The sequence below is a fragment of the Macaca fascicularis genome, chromosome 6 (assembly GCF_037993035.2).
Source record: "Macaca fascicularis isolate 582-1 chromosome 6, T2T-MFA8v1.1".
NCBI lineage: Eukaryota > Metazoa > Chordata > Mammalia > Primates > Cercopithecidae > Macaca > Macaca fascicularis.
The window spans coordinates 178278254-178285807 of NC_088380.1; the positions used below are offsets into that span (position 1 = coordinate 178278254).

Here is a 7554-nt window from a genome sequence, read left to right on the forward strand (position 1 = left end):
AGAATGAGAACTGCCTCGGCACCCTCTCATGCCTGTCTTCTCGCTCTATGGTGGCCACTGTGTCTTCCTTCTTTGCAGAGATGTTTACCCAGCGGTCTAAGCCAGAACTTCCTTCTCTGCCCTCCCTGCCAAGCCAGCTTACAGATCACTGGTCCCAGGGCCAGCTGTGGTAACCTTAGGTTGGAACTCACCCTTGGTTCCAAGAAGATCACCGTCTAAGATGTGGGTCCACAGGTCCTTCCTTCACTACCCTCCCCACCCAGGCTAAAGGCTAAGGCACCCCCCACCAGGTGGGGCTTCACCACTAGAGGGCGCCCACCCCCCCAACATGATTAAAAAAATAAAACCCAAATTACCTACCCCAACTAAATTTAATCATTACAGCAATCATTGAGCATTTATTATGTGTCAGGTGCTGTACTAATCCCTACAACACCCCTAGAAGGTATATAGTGACATCATTCCCACTTAACAGATGACAAGACCGAGATCTGGAGAAGTAAAATGACTCACCCAAGACCACCCAGCTGGTCAGTGACAGAGCTGGGACCACCATCCAGGTCTAAGCATGGGGGTCCCAGGCCCAGTGCAGAGGCCCCATGGCATCCAGAGTCAGCCCCTGCGGTGGGGAGGATGGCTGGGATGGGAACTAAAGGTGGGGGCTGGGATTGATGAGATCAGAGACCACCAAAGCAAAAGTCTGTAAACCTTCACAAAATTTGGCAGCTTTTCAAAATAATGATAATGGTAGGTTACATCCACAGGGTGAGCACTCACCGTGTGGCAGACACAATACCAAGAGTTCTATGTACACAATCTCCCCTAATACTAGGAACAACCCACACGGGCGTGTGTTCCAGTATTGTTTCCATTTTACAGATGGGGAGACTGAGGATCAATGAGGTGAACTGTCTTGCCTGAGCTTACTCATTTGAACCCAGGTCTCTTTGCCTCTGGAGCTTGTGACTTAACTTCTGCGTTCTGCTGCTTTTCTTCCTTTGGAAGAATCTTATCCAGAATCTCAACATTTAAGAGATGAAAGTGGGTGGAAGCAGAGGAGGTGGGGATACAGGAGCCTGAAACTTTCCAGGCCACAGTTTGAAAAGCCCTGATCGAATGCCCCCCTCTCCAGGCCCCGGAGGGGAGCATGGACTTGCCCACGGGCCCAGAGCTGGTTAGGGGTAGAGCCCCCAGACCACCACTTGCTCCCTCTATGGGTGCTGCCTTGACTTTGAGATAAGGTCCAGGCCTTGGGTGATACGGGTAGATGCTTTAATCCTTGGCCTCAGCAACTGGGCAGAGAACCTCATATCCCTGATGAAGAGACTTTCGCCCTGACTGGAGACTCTAGGACATGTGGGCTGTCATAGGCAGTGGCAGCCAAGGGGTGGCTTAGGGGATGGATATGTGGGTCCCCTAAATCTCCATCAGTCCTTCCCCCGAGCCATAGTAAACAAGAGGCCCCTTTCTCACTTCTGAGCAGTCCCAAACCCTCTCCCGGGTAGGATCCTGGGTCCTGGAGCCGCCTGTGGTCATGTGAGTTGAATCAATGGCCCCCTGGCTATGTGTCCAGCCTGGGAGCACTGAGGGGGGATTTGGTCCCTGTACCACTCGAAGTCCTGTTTCTGTGTAATGGAGTGAATTCCTACCCAGGTCCCACCTGAGATTCACCTTGTTCTTTTGTAGGAGTTGAATCTCTGCAATTGTCTGGCTTCTGCAGTGATGCTGGGGGAATTAAATATAGCTGCAGTATGTACAAGACATACCCTGCAGTGGGGGAACACCATCAGGTGGGTCCCGCTGGGGCTGGGGACATGGGAACCAATAATGTGTGTGGAACACTTAGTGGGGGCCAAGCCCAGGGCTCAGCATGATCACACTGAATCCGTACAGCAGCCCCGCCAGGCAGGCACTCTGGAGCTTGTGACTTAACTTCCGCATTCTGCTGCTTCTCTTTAGAAGAATCGTATCTAGAATCTCAATATTTAAGAGATAAAAGTGGGTAGAAGCTGAGGAGGAGGGGGCTACAGGAGCCTGAGAGTCCCCAAGGCCACAGTGCTTTCACCCCTCTATGAGGATGCATAAACAGAGCTAAGTGGCATGTTCAGGGTCGTCCAGCTGCCAAGTGTTGCAGCTGGGATTTGAACCCTGGTTGACTGACTCAAAGGTCCCACATTGTTCTGCTCTGCCCTGCTGGAGCACCTGTGTAGACTGTTAGATTGGTCCAGTGAAGCATGCCTGCTATTCACACCCTTGCGTCGTCCCTTTTGGGGTGACTTGTTCTGTAGCAGCGATAGATCTTTACAACGGCTCCTGGGAGGAGTCACTGAACAAGGCTGGGAGTGAGATTAGGACACTGTTTTTTAGCTTCTTGCTCTTGAAAGATCAAGTCCCTGTGAGTCTGGAGCACTTCTGCAGGATTCCTCCCCAGCAGAAATGAAGGAGAAGGAGGGCTTGGCAGCGAGAGCTCAGTGTTCATGTGTCTCTGCGTTTTCCACCCCTCCTGGTCACATGGCTCCATTGCTATTCCCTTTCTTCTTTCCAATTGGGTGTGGCCATGTGCGTGATTTCTAGGTTGTGGAGTGTGGTGGAAGTGATTCATGCCACTTTGGGTCTGGCCCAAAAATCCCTCCAATGAGCCCCCTTCTCTTTTCTTGCCCCTTGGCTGAGAGGAGAGGACTCTGAGGGCCTGGAAGAGGATGGAAGCACAGGATGGAAGAGGCTTGGACCCTGAGTGACTGAATGGAGGCTGCCTGGCCAGGAGTAACTGCATTGGACTGTGATGCGAAGGAGAAACGAGATTTCACTGTGTAAAAGCCACTCGCTGAGGAGCCGGGACTACCTGTGCGGGGCCGAGTTTTCCCTCACTAATCCAGAGGGTAAGGAGAGGCCTTGCTGAGAACATGGGATGTGGGCCTTCCAGTGTCCAAGGGGAACTTGGATCAAGAGGGAGAGCAATGGCCCCACTGTCCCTGGGTGCCGTAGATACTGGGTCCTGGCCTCCTGGGGGAAGAGGGGCCTTGAGGTGTTTTCTTGACAAAGCATTTTTTGAGCACCAGCTCTGAGCCAGTGTCTGTCTCAGCGTAGAGAGGCAGACATGGCGAAGCTTTGCTCTCAAAGTGCTCACAGTGTGTTAGAGAGAAAATGGCAGGTCAGGGGCAGGGGATGCCAACCTTGCAGGAGCCACAAGCTCCCCTAATACAGGGCAGGTGGGGAGGGTAAATTAGTGAGGGGACCAAGTGTGAGGCAATAGGGAATGGTGGGGATTGCGGTGAACTTCAGAGACACACCTGGCGGTGGTGGCAGCTTCCATCAGCTGCAGTCTCTTGTTGCCACGTGGGTCCATATTCCCACACTGGGTTCATGGGAAAATGGACCCTGTGTGGACAGAGCCTCTAGCTTTTTAAGTCAAATCAGAAATTTTGATACTTATGTGAATTCTCCTATTTTTCAAAACTTGAAAATTGACTTAAAACTAGTGTTAAAAATCTGAAAAAAAAAGCATCGACAGAAAAGTTAAAAATTAAAACAAAACAAAACAAAACAAAGTTGGCTGGGTGCGATGGCTCACGCTTGTAATCCCAACACTTTGGGAGGCTGAGGCAGGCTGATCACTTGAGGTTAGGAGTTCGAGACCAGCCTGGCCAACATGGCGAAACCTCATCTCTACTAAAAATGAAAAAATTAGCTGGGTGTGGTGCTGGGCACCTGTAATCCCAACTACTTGGGAGGCTGAGACAGGAGAATCACTTGAACGTGAGAGGCGGAGGTTGCAGTGAGCCGAGATTGTGCCACTGCACTCCAGCCTGGGTGACAAGAGTAAACCAACCAAAATCCCCCCGGGGTTTTGGCTTATGACCTCTGTTATGATATGTTGTAAGGGGCTTGTGGAATGCTTGAGGCTGGGACTCTAACTCATCCTGGGAGGCTCTGCAGAAAGGGGAAACCTTACCTGAGACGTGAAGGGTGAGGAGAGAGTAGGAAAGAGAAGAGGCAGAGGAGGAAAGCTGAATCGGACAGCGGAACAGCTTGAGCAAAGGCGTGGAGGGCAGAGCTGCAGGCAACTTGCTTTTCTGAGTATCCCAGATGTATCATGGCACCTGTACTGCCCACACCCTCCTCATGGAAGCCATCTTAGGGGGCACCAAACTAGGAGTCTTGGGTTTTAGGGGTAAAGGTACAGAGAGAGAAGGGATTCCTGAGAAACATAAAGGAAAATCCTTTGTCGAGGTGAAGTGCTGACGAACTCTAGAGACGGATTATTTTCTCTCCAGCTTTAAGCTGAGTTTTGCTCTTTGCAGCACTATCCCTCTGTCATGGGCAAAAGCCCTGTTCTTGGGGTGCTTTGGGGAATGAAGAAGCGTGGGCTGTGTTCACACCTGGGACAAGCAGGGTGGAGCGGGGCCAGCAGCTGGTGGCCAAGGTGACCAAAGTGGCAGAAGCGACCAGGGAACAGCGAGCTGACAGTGGGCTTGAGGAGCAGGAGACAGAACACGGAGGGAAGGTGGCGCCGCTGGGGGATCTCCTGGGAAGCAGTGAGGAGGGTGCCGCAAGTCCCGCAGGTACCTGTGGGGCGGGGCTCGAGCGCCTGTATCTGCAGGTTGAAGGGAAGGGTGGCCCCAGCTGCCTCAGGGTCACACGTGATGAGATGGCATTTGGCTGGGCTGCCGGGAGGGCCCTGGATACAGTGCGGTGCCACAGAACCCCACTCCATGCCCTGGGCTCTTTCTCTGCCAGGGAAGGTGGCTGGTCCAGACTGAGATGGCAAGCCTTTCCATCTTAGGAGGCACTCTGGGCGGACTGGCCGTGGTTTTGGATAAATATGAATTTCAGGCTGCACAGGGTTCAGCAAGAAAGAGTGCCTGAGATGGAATCAGCCTGCCAAGGTGCCGAGCTGGGTGACAGCGTCTATTCCTGCCTGTGGACAACTCCACCTCCAAAGGAAGAGAAGTTGTCCTTGCTCTTGGGTTCTCCTGACCCAGCTTGTCCCTCCCTCCAAACCTTCAGGTGCTTTCCCCTCAGAGGGTCTGATTGTGATCCTCCTCCTCTGGGACCTGGTATCCACGTCCATCAACGGGAAATGCTGATAGTGGTAAGAAAACCCGCCCTCCCCTATCTTGCAAGATGCCGTAGAGGCAAAATGACATCTGTGTTATGTGCTTCAATTCCTATAAAAACTTGTTTATGAGATTAGACTTTACTCTGCAATTTTAAGTATTGTGACTTGTGACTTTATCATGCACAGATAATACTTAACTTTCCACTCTAATTGAATAATTTTGTTTGTCTATTTTTTGTTTCTGTTTTTCTCTCCCTTGGAAAAGTATATATATATTTTGTCATATATTTAATGGCCTTTATCTCACAATAATCTGTCCAGATAAACTCTTTTTTGAGACAAGATCTTGCTTTGTCACCTGGGCTGGAGTACAGTGGTGCGATCACCGCCACTGCAGCCTTGACCTCCCAGGTTCAAGTGATCCTGCCACCTCAGCCTTCAGAGTAGCTGAGATTACAGGCATAGGCCACCATGCCCGGCTAATTTCTGCATTTTTGATAGAGATGGGGGTTTACCAGGTTTCCCATGCTGGTGTTGAACTCCTGGGCTCAAGCAATCCTCCGGCCTCGGCCTCCCAAAGTGAATTTATTTTTTAAATATTATTATTTTTTCTGACTAGAAGCAGAAAAATGCAAGTTCATTGTAAACATCCCAAAGAAAATGCAGACTTGCAAAAGATAGAAGACATCTTTAAACCTTCTCTTCCTTTGCTGTTAGTCTTATGTCTTTGTCTTCTATGTCTATGTCTTCTAGATTTCAAACCATCGCATCAAAAGAACCACCGTCAAGAGCAGCACGTATCTTTTCAGAAAACTTAACAAAGTATTTGTCTACCTCCCTGTTACGTATATATGTATGCTTCTATGCACTGTAGACTTTTCTGCAACTTGCTTTAGCTTAGAGTCATCCCTCAGTATCCATGAGAGTTTGGTTCCCGGATCCCGGCGATACCAAAATACAAGAATTCTCAAGTCTCAGTCTGCCTCGCGGGAACCTGTGGATACAAGAAATCAGCCCACAGGTTTGGCATCCGCAGTTTGTTGAACCAAGGATGTGGAACCCGTAGATCTGCCTTTTGTTTTGGACATCTTTCACTGCCACTGTCTTCTCCCATACCATATCATAATTTATTTAGTTAATTCTCTCTTGATGGTCATTTGTATTATTGTAAAATTCCTATTTTTGTGTGTTTGCCCCAGTTTTACTTTAGGATAAATTCTAGATGTGAACTTGCTGAATTATCTTCCAAAAATGTTGATTCAATTTATGTTCTCCCTAATAATATGTGTTAGGACCTGTTTTCTCGTATTGTTAGTACTCATATCAATTTTTTAAATCTTTACTGAAAGGCAGGGCAAAAAAAAAAGAGAAAATTCATCTTCTTGTTTCAGTATGGATTTTTATGATTATCAGTGAGGTGAAGAATGTTTTCATGTATTCAGTGGCCATTTGAAGTTCTCCATGTTGCATTTGAATGTCATTTCACCCATCTGCTCTCAGGAGCATTGCCTTGGTATTGCTACTAAATATCTGTGGAGAGCTCAGTACAGCATTCAAGGCATAGCAAAGGAATGAGTGAGTGATGAATGAATGAATGCATAAAAAAGAACAATCACAGCCTGGCATGGTGGCTCATGCCTGTAATCCCAACACTTTGGGAGACCAAGGTGGGCAGATCACTTGAGGTCAGGAGTTCGAGACCAGCCTGGCCAACATGGTGAAACCCCATCTCTACTAAAAATATAATAATTAGCCCAGTGTGGTTGCTGGCTGTAATCCCAGCTACTTGGGAGGCTGAGACAGGAGAATCACTTGAACCTGGGAAATGGAGATTGCAGTGAGCTGAGACTGAGCCACTGCACTCCAGCCTGGGCAACAGAGCAAGACTCTGTCTCAATACAAAAACAAAAATGAAAAAGCCCCACAACCACTTCTGGTCTCAAAGATGGTACAGATGGTACCAGGGGTGAAGAAATTCCCCATTTGGTTTCATTGTTTAAAACAGAATCCCTTAGTCAGAATCAGCAATCACTAGGGAAATGCAAATGAAAATCACAATGAGATACTGCCTCACACTCATTAAGATGGCCACGGTCAAAAGAATATACAAAAAACTTTCAGAAAATAAGAAATATTGGTGAGGATGAAAAACACGGGAACACTTGTGTTGGTGGGAATGTAAAATGGTGCAGCTGCTACAGAAAACAATACACTGAGTTTTTCAAAGAAATTAAAAATAACATTTTCATATGATTCTGCAATTCGTCTTCTGTGTATATACCCAAAAGAATGAAAAGCATGGACTCGAACAGGTATTTACACAGCCATGTTCGTGGCAGCTTTATTCACAATAGCCAAAAGGGGGATGTAACCCAAGCGTCTGTTGATGGATGAATAAACTGTGACCAACACCTACAATGGAATATTATTCAGGACTTAAAAAGGAAAGAAATCCTGACATATGCCACAACACAGGTGAACTTTGAAGATGTTAT

General features: G+C 48.3%; 1 long non-coding RNA gene across 1 annotated transcript; it reads left to right on the forward strand.

Moving 5' to 3' along the window:
- Nucleotides 1–1271: 1271 nt before the first annotated feature.
- Nucleotides 1272–7312, forward strand: LOC135971162 (uncharacterized). The gene is made up of 2 exons (XR_010587241.2): nt 1272–2879; nt 5813–7312. It is a non-coding gene; the product is annotated as an uncharacterized lncRNA (long non-coding RNA).
- Nucleotides 7313–7554: the final 242 nt, after the last annotated feature.